We start from the raw sequence: 11702 nt of genomic DNA, 5'->3' as shown, positions 1-11702 counted from the left end.
TGAAACAGGTCTCTACCTCTGCCACCCTCAGCCCCCAGTCTCCAAGGCAACCAACCTCATGGACTAGGCCCACCCACCACCCAAATCTGGGTCGTTCAGTAAGGGTGAGGGGCTGCCCAGGTGGGATCACAGCGGCGATCTGACCTGGATTGGCAGCCCTGGGCCACCCTGTGTTACCTTCGGGTTCTTTTTGGAAAAAGGCCAGACCCTTCCGGGGTGGGAGATGAGAGCACGTCTCAGCCTTCGTGAAAGGGTCGAACTCCTGGATTTCTCAAGGTTCAATACAAGGGAAGACGAGCGACAACAGGAAAACATGTTCCCAGCTCAAGTGTCTCCACTCAAGTGAGCTGGGTAGGGGGTAACCTCTAGAATGTGGGAGCCTGGTTACCAGGGTTCCAAGTTCTATGTACTCCATTGCCAAGGAAGTGAGGTCATATCCTGGGTCCCCTGACCTGGGCTTGACCTCAGACAAGACCTCCCCTAAGTTCACTCTGGGCTGCTGAATGCTCACCTCTCCCCATGCCATCTCCATAACTGTACACAGTGATGCCCACACAGCCCCACACAGAACCCAGGGAAAGCCTGAGTACAGCCAGGGCCCCAGCTTTGAGCAGACAGAGCTGGGTTCAGACACAGCTCATCCCTCTTAAGCAGTTAGTGACCCAGGACAAGTCTTTGTGCTTCTCAGAGGATAAACATTGGGGATCATTCTAGCATCTTCTTCCTAGGGACGTCAGCAGGTGTGTGTGAGCTAACACCCATAAACCCGTGGGCTGGCGTCTCAGGTAGCTAACGCACAAACACAGAGATGGAAGAATTACAAGCAGGGGTGGGAAGTAGCATGGAGTACACCCCAAAACAGGGCTGAGTCCTGGTGGGAAATCTCTTCCCCTCTTGGCCTTGTTTCCCTGTCTGCACCAGGATGGATTGGACATAAATGAACATCCAATATCATCACCCTCTACATAAAACCCTCCAAAAACTTCGATTATATTTAAAATCTGAAGCAGTGCCTCAGCCTGGACTAGGGTGTGGGCAGCCTGCACAACGGCCCCCAACAATCCTGCCTCCTGGACTCCACATCCTGTGGGACCCCCTCCCCTCAGTGTGGACTGGACTCAGGGACTCGCTTCTAAAGAATTGGGGAGGACACCTGGGATCTCTCTTTTCTCTCTGTCTCTCCTCTCTTTCTCTCACACCTGACCCCAACCCAGGAAGCAGCTGTAGTGTATGACCTGTCCTATGGAGAGATCCACGTGACAAAGACCCCAGGGAGATCTCTGATCAACAGACATTAAGGAACAGAGGCCCCCAGTCCAACAGCTCACAAGACAGTGTCCTGCCATAACGCGGGGAGAGCAGGGGGCAGATCCTCCCCAGTTGAGCCTCAGCTGAGATCATAGCCCCAGTCTCCTGAGAGAACTTTGGGCAGAGCCACCAACTCAGCCATGCCCGTGTTCCTGGTCCACAGAGACTGTGAGATCATCAGTTTGTTTTCGTGAGCTGCTAAGTTTTGGGGTGATACTGTCACAGAGCAGAAGGTAGCTCCTCCAGCCCACCAGGTCCTGGGACCTGGATCTGCCCTCCTCCTCCCCCCCTCCACTCCTCCCCAGCTCGCTCCAGCCACACTGGCCGCTTTTCAACGCCCTCTCTGGACAAACTCGCGTTTGCCTCCAAGTCTCTGCAGCAGCTGTGCCTTCTCCCTGGCACAGTGTCCCCAGACTCATGCAGGGCTGGCCCCTCTGTCATTCTGGTCACACAGAAATGTCATCTGAGGCCTCCGGACCCCCACCTAGTGGCCCCAGCCCTCTCTCGCTGCACCTTGCTTTATTTTCTCTATGGAACGTGCTCTTTTCTTTTCCATGTATTTGTCTTCATGCTTCTGTGTCTCTCCCCTCCACTGTGAGTGCCTGGGGCAGGGGCCACGTGGGTCATTTTCAGCTCCCACCCAGGACCTAACACAGACCTGGCCCAAGACGAGAGCTCAAGGAACTGATGCTGAATGAATAAATGAGAGGATGTGATTCACTTCCCATCTCTGACCACTCGCCTCTGATGGTGGGCATGGATGGTAACATTAGGGGGTGCAACTCCAAGACAGGGGGACAGCCAGAATTACCTTGGGGTGGCTGTCTCCTGGTCCAGTTGCTCCAGCAAAGCCCAGGGGGCACCACTGGCAGGAGATTCTTTTTCCCCCTGGTGTCCAGCGTCAGCAATGCAGGTCCAGGCAGGAAAACTCATTACCGACACACTGGCGTTCAGGTGTCCTGCAGGCAGCACCTCTCCTGGGCCCAGAGGGTGAAGGAGCAGGATCTGCATGTCGATGGGCAGTGTGGGGGTCCTCAGGAGACTCCCTTGCTCCCTCTTTGCCTCCACTGGCCTTGGGGTGTCCAGCTCACTTACAAGGTGTCTTAGTTACCTAGTGTTCCTACAACAGAAATACCACAAGTGGATGGTTTAATGAAGAGAAGTTTATTTCCTCACAGTCAAAGTAGGCTAGAAGTCCAAATTCAGGGCATCAGCTCCAGGAGAAGGCTTTCTCTCTGTCGGCCTTCTTCTCTTCGGTGTTCTCTGCACAGGGACCCCAGTCCAAAGGATGCGCTTTGCTCCCGGCACTGCTTTCTTGATGGTATGAGGTCCCCCTGTCTCACTGCTCACTTCTGTCTTTTATATCTCAACAGATTGCCTCAGGACACAATCCAGTCTTGTAGATCCTGTCCTGCCTTACTAACACAACTGCCACCCATCCTCCGTCATTAACATCATAGAGGCAGGTTTACAACATACAGGAAAATCGCACAGTACCAGGAATCATGGCCCAGACAAATTGACACACACATTTTTGGGGGGACATAATTCAATCCATGACACGAGGCATCCTGGCTACATTCAGCTCAAAGGGCCCACATCCTCAGGAGGACCCCAAGGCCCCCGGAGGACTCATCCTGATCCTGGTCCTGGCCTCATGGTCCACGGCTCTGCCTTGCTTTGCCCGACACGAAGTTCCCAGTCCCCATACCCCAGTGCTCTTGCTTTGGGAATATTCTATTCCAGGAAGTAGAAAGCATTTTTCTAGGACCTCAGAGCACAGTGGGTCATCGACAGAGAACGAAGGCCAGCAGATACTTCTCTGAGCCTTGAAAACCTGGGGGTCACCCACTCCAAGCACTCCAATTTACTGAGGAGGAAACCGAGGCCTTCTGTACTGCAGCTCCCCCACCCACTCTGGTAGGGGTCGTCCTAGCTCCAGGGGCAGAGCAGTGACTGCAGGACCAGACCCTGTCCTCTCTGGGTTGTCCTGGGGATGGCTGGCCCTGACAGACCCCTGGGAACCTCGGGGTCCCTCTCCCTTCATCCGAGCATCTCCTCCCTCCCCTGCTGTGGGCCTTGGGCATTTGGCCAGGAGACTGGAGCCACTGTGCCAAGACAGCGCTGCCTCCACCCCCTCTCTTATCTCCCCGGGGTCACCTCCCTAAAGTCCTCTCCTCTGACCCCACCCACTTGGCCCCCCCGTGCAGTCTGTGTGTGTGTGTGTGTGTGTGTGTGTGTGTATGCTCGTGTGTACCTGTGTGCATGTACTTGTGGTAAGGGGTAAATGGCCTCACAAGGAGAGGGGGTGCCGAGGTTCCCCACATCTTTGGGGCTCTCATTCCCAAAGCAAACCCCATGAGAGGGGCTGAGCCCTGGCCTAGGAGGCCAGACCCTTCCTCATCCTCTGGACTCTGCCCACCTCTATGTCTGGGTGGTCCCTGCCTTTCTCTTGGACTCAGTTTCCCAACTGTGCACTGAGGGTTTAGAGGGGGAACAACTCCAGTCCTCACTTAGGAAGGACGCAGGGCCAGGATCCCCACCCTGGGGTGGGCGAGGGTCGTAGCTTGGGACGAGAATAGCACGGTCTACTTAGCCTGAGGGACGTGGGTGGACACTGCCCGGGGCAGCCAGGCCGATGTGAACGGCCCTGTGCTAAGGGGGCCTGAGTGGCCTGGGGCTGAGTGTAAATGATCCACCTCCCCTTCGTCCCTTCGTACGGTACAAACAGCTCTGCTTGTGAGGGGTCCCACATGCCCGCCCCCACCTTCACCAGCTCTGTGTCCCCTAACCCCATCGGGTCTGGGGTCCTGGAACCACCTACCCCAGGAGGGGCTGCAGGACCGTACGGCAGGCGGCCGTGGGGAGTCTGAGGACTCTGGAGACACCAAGTACCCCCACCGCCAGTGTCTGCTGTCTGGGGCAGCACACCGAGCACCACCCCCCGCCAGTGTCTGCTGTCTGCAGCAGTACCAGGAGCCCCACCCATTGTTCCTCACCTCCTGCCTGAACCTCACCTCTCAGTCCCCGAGCCACCCCCCGGACCACAACTAGGCCCCAAAGTGCTTCTGGGTGAAACTGTCATTGTCTCAGGCCGACTGGAGCAGCTGGGTCTCAGGATCACCTCCCGTCCTGGGCCATAGGGAAGGCAGGGTGCTGAGAGCCGGGGTGTGGTGGCTGGGTGGGGCGCGGACCAAGAGCTGGGTCTGTGCTCCCATGGGACACTCTCCCCCCACTCCCATCCAGGCCCTGCCTGCTCTCAAAGCCGGGAGCAAACAGCCCTGCCTCCAGGAAGTTGTCCTGGATTGCACCCCCATCCCCACCTCCAGTGAGGCAGGTCTCCCCTTCTCTGTGCATCAACCCTCCCCATGATTCTAAGAGGAAGGGTCCTGCTGGGGGGGGGGGGTCCCAATTCCACCCCACGCTTTCAAACGGCACCAAAGCTGCGCATCTTCCTTCTCTCCTGGAAATTGATCACTCTCCCTGTGAGAAGGTCCCCTGGGCCATGACCGGCCCCCCACCCCTCTCACACTGCAGTACCGCAGGGCCTACCAGGGGGTAGAGCACACGCACACATCTGGACTTGAATATAGGTAGGGATCCAGGTGCCAGAGCAGGGAGACCTTGGGCAGAGGCTCAGGAAACTTCCAGATCAAGCCTCCCTGCTGTCACATGGAGGGACTGAGGCAGGAAGGCACTGAAGGCCACTCACATTGTCCCTGACATGTACTGGTCAGTTGATGAACGTGTCCGACCAATACCCATGGTGTTCTGTCTGTCTTCCACCACTTCACCTGCTTTTCTCAGATGGGGGGATCCAGGCTCCACCCAAGACTTCAAGACTTGTGTTATGGTGCCTTGACTGGGAAGACTGCAGTGAATACACTCCCTATACGGGGTTCCCTCTGCGGCTTCACCCTGGAATCCATTTCCTTTTTTAACTCCAGCCCAAGAAGCCACTCCATCAGTGGTGATACTTAGCTTCCTGAAGCCGTGTGTGTGTGTGTGTGTGTGTGTGTGTGTGTGTGTGAAATCCTGGATGAAAAGAGCATGTCCATCAACACATCTCTGAAAATGTAGAGATTTGTGAACACTTTCTGGATACTAGAGGAGATTGTTCCGTCTCCTAGGCTAACATCGAAGGTAAACTAAACTCTTTCCACAAGGTGGAGGATGGACAAGAAAGGATACAAATCCGTATTTCAAAACTCTTCTGTTTAGCGGGCTTCTCGTGCATCTCAGCCAGGACTCCTCAGGAGTGTGAGGTTTTACTTTATCACGTGTGAGTCAAATGCCTGTATAAGGACCAGGAGCAGCCTCGGCGCTGCCATTTTCTTTGTGTTCACTGGAACCAGGATGGTTGGAACAGTCTTCCCTGTGTGGTTTCCTGCAAGAATGTTTCACCCTCATTTCTACTGGGTGGTGGTTGTCTAGGTAAACTCAAGAAAGGGATCTGTCAGTCCCCAGAGCCAGCCTCTGGTAACTACCCAGCACTGCAGTGCCCAAGAAGTGCTCCATAGCCTTGGGGAGGAGTTGCGGCTGACCCTCTTGAGGGGTGGGATCCCTGTGTCCTCTGGACTCCTCACTAGCACCACACATGACCCAGGACCATCAGATCTGACCCAGGGAGGACTCACATTGAAATCATTTATTATGGAAATTTTAATAGTATCTTCCCTCACCCCAGTGGACTCTCTTTGGCGTCCAGGCGCTGACCCCACTGTGGAGACTCCTCGTCCACCTCCATCCAGGATACAGCTGCTTTTCCTTCCTCCTGCTCATGGGAAGCTCCTCTCCTAAACTTCCTTCCCTCTCTCCCTGCCTTAAACACACAGGGCCTCTGCTTGCCTTCTCCAGAGAACCACCATCCATGCCCATGAGGTGGAGAGGGGGCAGCCTGACTAGGAAAACCCACAGCCCCTTAGACCACAGAGAGGATGAAGGGCTGTGTGTTAATGGTTTTGACTGTCACCCAAGGACCGCTGTCTGGTTGGGTTGCCAGGTTCCAAGCCCGTCAATCAACAATCTCTTGATGTGGCCATTATGGTCTACTCAGTCTCTGGGCCCCACGATGACCTGGAATAGCTTTTCCCCTTTCACGTGGGAGAGAAGAATGGACTTTAAGGGACAAGACCATGTAAAGTAAACTGGGGCCTCATTTAGATGCACATCTCTGGTAGCAACACTCTCCTATTTCTCAGCCAGAGCCAAGGAGCATCAGCTTCAGAAGGAGATCCTTTCTCACCTTCACTTGAGTGGGTATTTCTGTGGTTTATCTGTGGTATTTTTACAACTCAGTTTATACTTTATACTATTTTAACTGGTAGATTTCTCATTAAATGAAGTTTTTTTTAAAAGTTATAACGGGTGTGATACAGTGGCTTTACGTACTTTCATATCCTATTCAACCATCACCAGTATCTACTTCAGAACCTTGTCATCACCACAAACAGGAACCCTGGACCCATTCAACAGTCCTCCCTATGCCCCCTGCCCAGTGCCCATGGCAGTCAGTGATTGGCTTTCTGTGTCAGGATGGAGCCCAAATATGGGAAATGAGAAGGCAGGAGGGGCCAGGACTCAACCTGGGTGTGGAAACTGAGGAAGAGGGAGGGGTCAGGAGAAGGCTCAGGTGTGGTAAGGAAGGGTTGGGAAAGTTAAGGTCTCAGCATGGTTGTGGGAAGTTAGCGGGAGACAGGGGTCAAGAGAAGACCTCTGTGAAGGTATTGAGTCAGTGGGAGGGAGCAGTGGGTAGTCCAGGTGTGGGAAGTGGGGAGGTGAAACTATTCATTACAGATTAGTAAGTAAGCACGAGTAAGCCAGTGCTTGCCTCGTTTATTGGGTCATCCACCCCTGTCAGGGATTGTAAATTTGAAAAGAGGCTTTGATTCTATAGGAAGGTGCTGTTGGGTAGGGAGAGAGGCAGATGTCAGGCATACCTGGCTTTGATGTGGTGAACAGATGTACAATTGTTCACTAGAGATGATCTGGTAAGCAAGCTAAGTCCCATGCTTATCTTGAGTGTTGGATAATCTGCCCCTGACTGTAACACTGAAGACGCCCAGAGCCCAGAAGGGCCCAGAGCCGCGCTGAGCTGTCCAGAAGGGCCTGACATCAGAGGTCGTCTTTGCCAGGACCTACGTGGCTGAGAGAGGGTGTGTACTGCCGAGGGAGGGCCCTGTACTGCGGGGGAGGGCCCTGTACTGCGGGGGGGGCCCTGTACTGCGGGGGAGCGCCCTGTACTGCGGGGGAGGTCCCTGTACTGCGGGGGAGGTCCCTGTACTGCGGGGGAGGTCCCTGTACTGCGGGGGAGGTCCCTGTACTGCGGGGGAGGTCCCTGTACTGCGGGGGAGGTCCCTGTACTGCGGGGGGAGGTCCCCGTACTTCCGGGGGGCGGGTCCTGTACTGCCAGTGGTGGGGTCCTGTACTGCGGGGGGTGGCCCTCTACTGCCGAGGGAGGTCCCTGTACTGCAGGGGAGGGCCCTGTACTTCCGGGGAGCTGGCCCTGTACTGTCGGGGGAGGGGGCCCTGTACTGCGGGGGGAGGGCCCTGTACTGCCGGGGGAGGGCCCTGTACGTCCGGGGTCGGGGCCCTGTACTGGGGTGGGGGGGCCTGTACTGCCGAGGGAGGTTCTGCACGTCTGAGAGAGGGCCTGCATGGCTGAGAGATGCCCTGTATGGCTGAGAGAGGCCTTGCACTGCTGAGTGAGGTTCGACACGACTAAGAGAGGGCGTGCACATCAGAGAGAGTTCCTGCACAGCTGAGACAGGGCTGCGACACAGGCCATGAGCTGTGTCAGCAGCAGAGCGACCTGAAGGCAGAGAGCAACTGGGAGAGGTCCTGGTTGGAAGCTGTCGTGCACTGAACAAGGGAGGGATATGCAGTCCATTGCAGAGGAGCCTTCCAGACCTTGCCTATATGCTTCCCGATCCTGATCCCGGATGGTTTCTGTTGCTTCCAAGTTGTTCCTGATCCCGAGTTGTAGCCTGTTACTTCCTAATAAACCACATAACTGTGAGAATGGTCTGTGACTTCTGTGTGGCCATTGCAATGAATATTGAACCCTACAGAGAAGCAAAGAGTGCACTGGTAGTGACTGGTGTCAGAAATGGTGGAGAAGTGGGAAGGCAGAGATATATGTGACCTCAGCCTCATAGGAACCAGCTTTGTGCTGATCCAGATTCTCATCCCTCATGAAGTTAAGCAGTTCCGGATGCTGTGTTACAAATGGGTAAACAAACCGTATGTCCATACAATTTAAGATTGTTGTTGTTATGCGTTGTTGAGTCAGTTCCATTTCATAGCCACCCCATATACAACAGCACTGCCTGGTCCTGCGCCATCCTCACAATCATTGCTGTGTTTGAGCCCATTGTTGCAGCCACTGTGTCAGTCCCTCTTGTTGACTGTCTTCCTCTTTTTCACTGACTGTCTACTTTACCAAGCATGATGTCCTTCTCCAGAGAATGGCCTTGTCTGTGCTGAGTGGTCAGTGTCAGATATTTGGATTCTCACCAAATACAGAAATGTTTGCACACAACCTTGTCCAGAACGAGTGGACATGGGCAGAGAAAGGAGCCTGGTTGGCACATCTGTTAGGGAGGCCTCTGACCACTCAAAGATGCTTCGCTCTTTTGCCACTTTGCTTTCTGTTAATTTAAACCTACTCTCCCAAGTTGTCAAAGATTTCATTTTACTTGGATCTACAATCAACATCCTTGTAAGCAGCCATCAAGAAATTAAACGACATATTGCATTGTGCAAATCTGCTGCAAAAGACCTGTTTAAAGTGATAAAAATCAAAGATGTCACTTTGAGGACTAAGGTGTGCCTGACCCAAGCCATCGTGTTTTCAATTGCCTCATATGCATGTTAAAGCTGGACAATGAATAAGGAAGACCAAGGAAGAATTGATGCCTTCGAATTGTGGTGTGGACAAAGAATATTGAATATACCGTGGACTGCCAAAAGAACAAATAAATCTGTCCTGGAAGAATTACACCCAGAATGCTTCTTAGTAGTAAGGATGGTGAGACTTCGTCTAAGGGACTTTGGACATGTTGTTAAGAGGTACCAGTCCCTAGAGAAAGACATCATGCTTGGTAAAGTAGAGGGTCAGGGAAAATGAAGAAGTCCCTCAACGAGATGGATTGACACAGTGGCTGCAACAATGGGCTTAAGTATAACAACGATTGTGAGGATGGCACAGGAGCAGGCAGAGTTTTGTTCTGATGTATATAGGTTCTGTATGAGTAGGAACCCGCTTGAAGGCACTTATAACACCTCTTTCATTTTACTTTCACAGCCTTGTGAATAAATTTGTGGAACCCTCTTCAATTTTACAAGGGGCCCTTTACCAGGCGCTACTGAAAAACCCTGCACAATTGTCTAAACCACCTAAGTATAGGTTTTCATACTCATTTTGCAGGTGAAGAGACTGATGTAAGGAGCTTCAGTGAGGTGCCAAGGTCAGCCAGCTGATGGGTGAGGAGCTGGTCCTGGAACTCACGATTGTCGGGATCCAAGGTAGAAACAGGAGAGTGCTGCTGCCAGGCACGTGTGTCTCAATAGGCCCCAGTTTACTTTACATGGTCTTGTCCCTTTAAGTCCATTCTTGTCTCCCATATGAAAGGGAAAAAGCTATTCCAGGTCATCGTGGGGCCCAGAGACTCAGTAGACCATAATGGCCACATCAAGAGATTGTTGATTGACGGGCTTGGAACCGGCAACCCAACCAGACAGTGGGCCTTGGGTGACAGAGACAAGACCGTTAGCACACAGCCCTTCATCCTCTCTGTGGTCTAAGGGGCTGTGGGTTTTCCTAGTCAGGCTGCCCCCTCTCCTCCTCGTGGAGGTGGATGGTGGTTCTCTGGAGAAGGCAAGCAGAGGCCCTGTGTGTTTAAGGCAGGGAGAGAGGGAAGGAAATTTAGGAGAGGAACTTCCCATGAGCAGGAGGAAGGAAAAGCAGCTGTGGCCTGAATGGAGGTGGACGAGGGGTCTCCACAGTGGGCTCAGCACCTGGACGCCAAGACAGTCCATTGAGGTGAGGGAAGAAACTATTAGAACTTCTATACAAATGCATCAAACTGAATCCTCCTTGGGTCACATTTGATGGTCCTGGGTCACGTGTGGTGCTAGTGAGGAGCCCAGAGGACACAGGGATCCCACCCCTCAAGAGGGTCAGCAGCAACTCCTCCCCAAGGCTGTGGAGCACTTCTTGGGCACTGCAGTGCTGGGTGGTTACCAGAGGCTGGCTCTGGGGACTGACAGATCCCTTTCTTGAGTTTACCTAGACAACCACCACCCAGTAGAAACGAGGGTAAAACATTCTTGCAGGAAACCACACAGGGAAGACTGTTCCAACCATCCTGGTTCCAGTGAACACAAAGAAAATGGCAGCGCCGAGGCTGCTCCTGGTCCTTATACAGGCATTTGACTCACACGTGATAAAGTAAAACCTCACACTCCTGAGGAGTCCTGGCTGAGATGCACGAGAAGCCCGCTAAACAGAAGAGTTTTGAAATATGGATTTGTATCCTTTCTTGTCCATCCTCCACCTTGTGGAAAGAGTTTAGTTTACCTTGGGTGTCAGCCTAGGAGACGGAACAATCTCCATTAGTATCAAGAAAGTGTTCACAAATCTCTACGTTTTTAAAGATGTGTTTATGGACACATTCTTTTCATCCAGGTCTTTAACAATTTTTCTAACTTTAAATAAAATTTTAGAATTCTGTCTTAAGGATCCAAGGATTCTTGCATACACACACACACACACACACACACACACACACACACACACACACACACACACACACAGCTTCAGGAAGCTAAGTATCACCACTGATGGAGTGGCTTCTTGGGCTAGAGTTCAAAAAGAAAAAGGATTCCAGGGTGAGGTTGCAGAGGGAACCCCGTATAGGAAATGCATTCACTGCATTCTTCACAGGCAAGACATTGCAACTCAAGTGTTGAAGTCTTGGATGGAGCCTTAATCTACCCATCTGAGAAAAGCAGGTGAAGTGGTGGAAGCTACTTGCCTTCCCACCCCCACACAACAGTCCTGCGGCCTGACTCATTTTACAGAGGCTAACACTAGGCCCAGAGAAGGGAAGGCCTTTTCTCGGGACACAAGGAGACTCAGCAGTAAGTTAGAGAGGAACCTCTCTCTGGTGATGGTAGTGAGGGTGCAAAAGGAGATGCTGGAACATTTTACGTGGGAGCGTAACTTGATTTCGGTTTTTGGCTCATTCTAGCTGCTGTGTGAAGAACGGATTACAGAGGGTTAAGGGTGGAACAGTCCAGAGACCAGCAATAGAGAGTCCTCACTAGAGAACCATTACGAGGAACAGCCCAGAGACTGCTGTGCTGCATGGTAAAGGCAGTAGATGGTGACC

This window comes from Trichechus manatus, unplaced genomic scaffold (genome assembly GCF_000243295.1).
Source record: "Trichechus manatus latirostris isolate Lorelei unplaced genomic scaffold, TriManLat1.0 scaffold00214, whole genome shotgun sequence".
NCBI classification, from domain to species: Eukaryota; Metazoa; Chordata; class Mammalia; order Sirenia; family Trichechidae; genus Trichechus; species Trichechus manatus.
Note: the sequence above shows the minus strand (reverse complement) of the source record.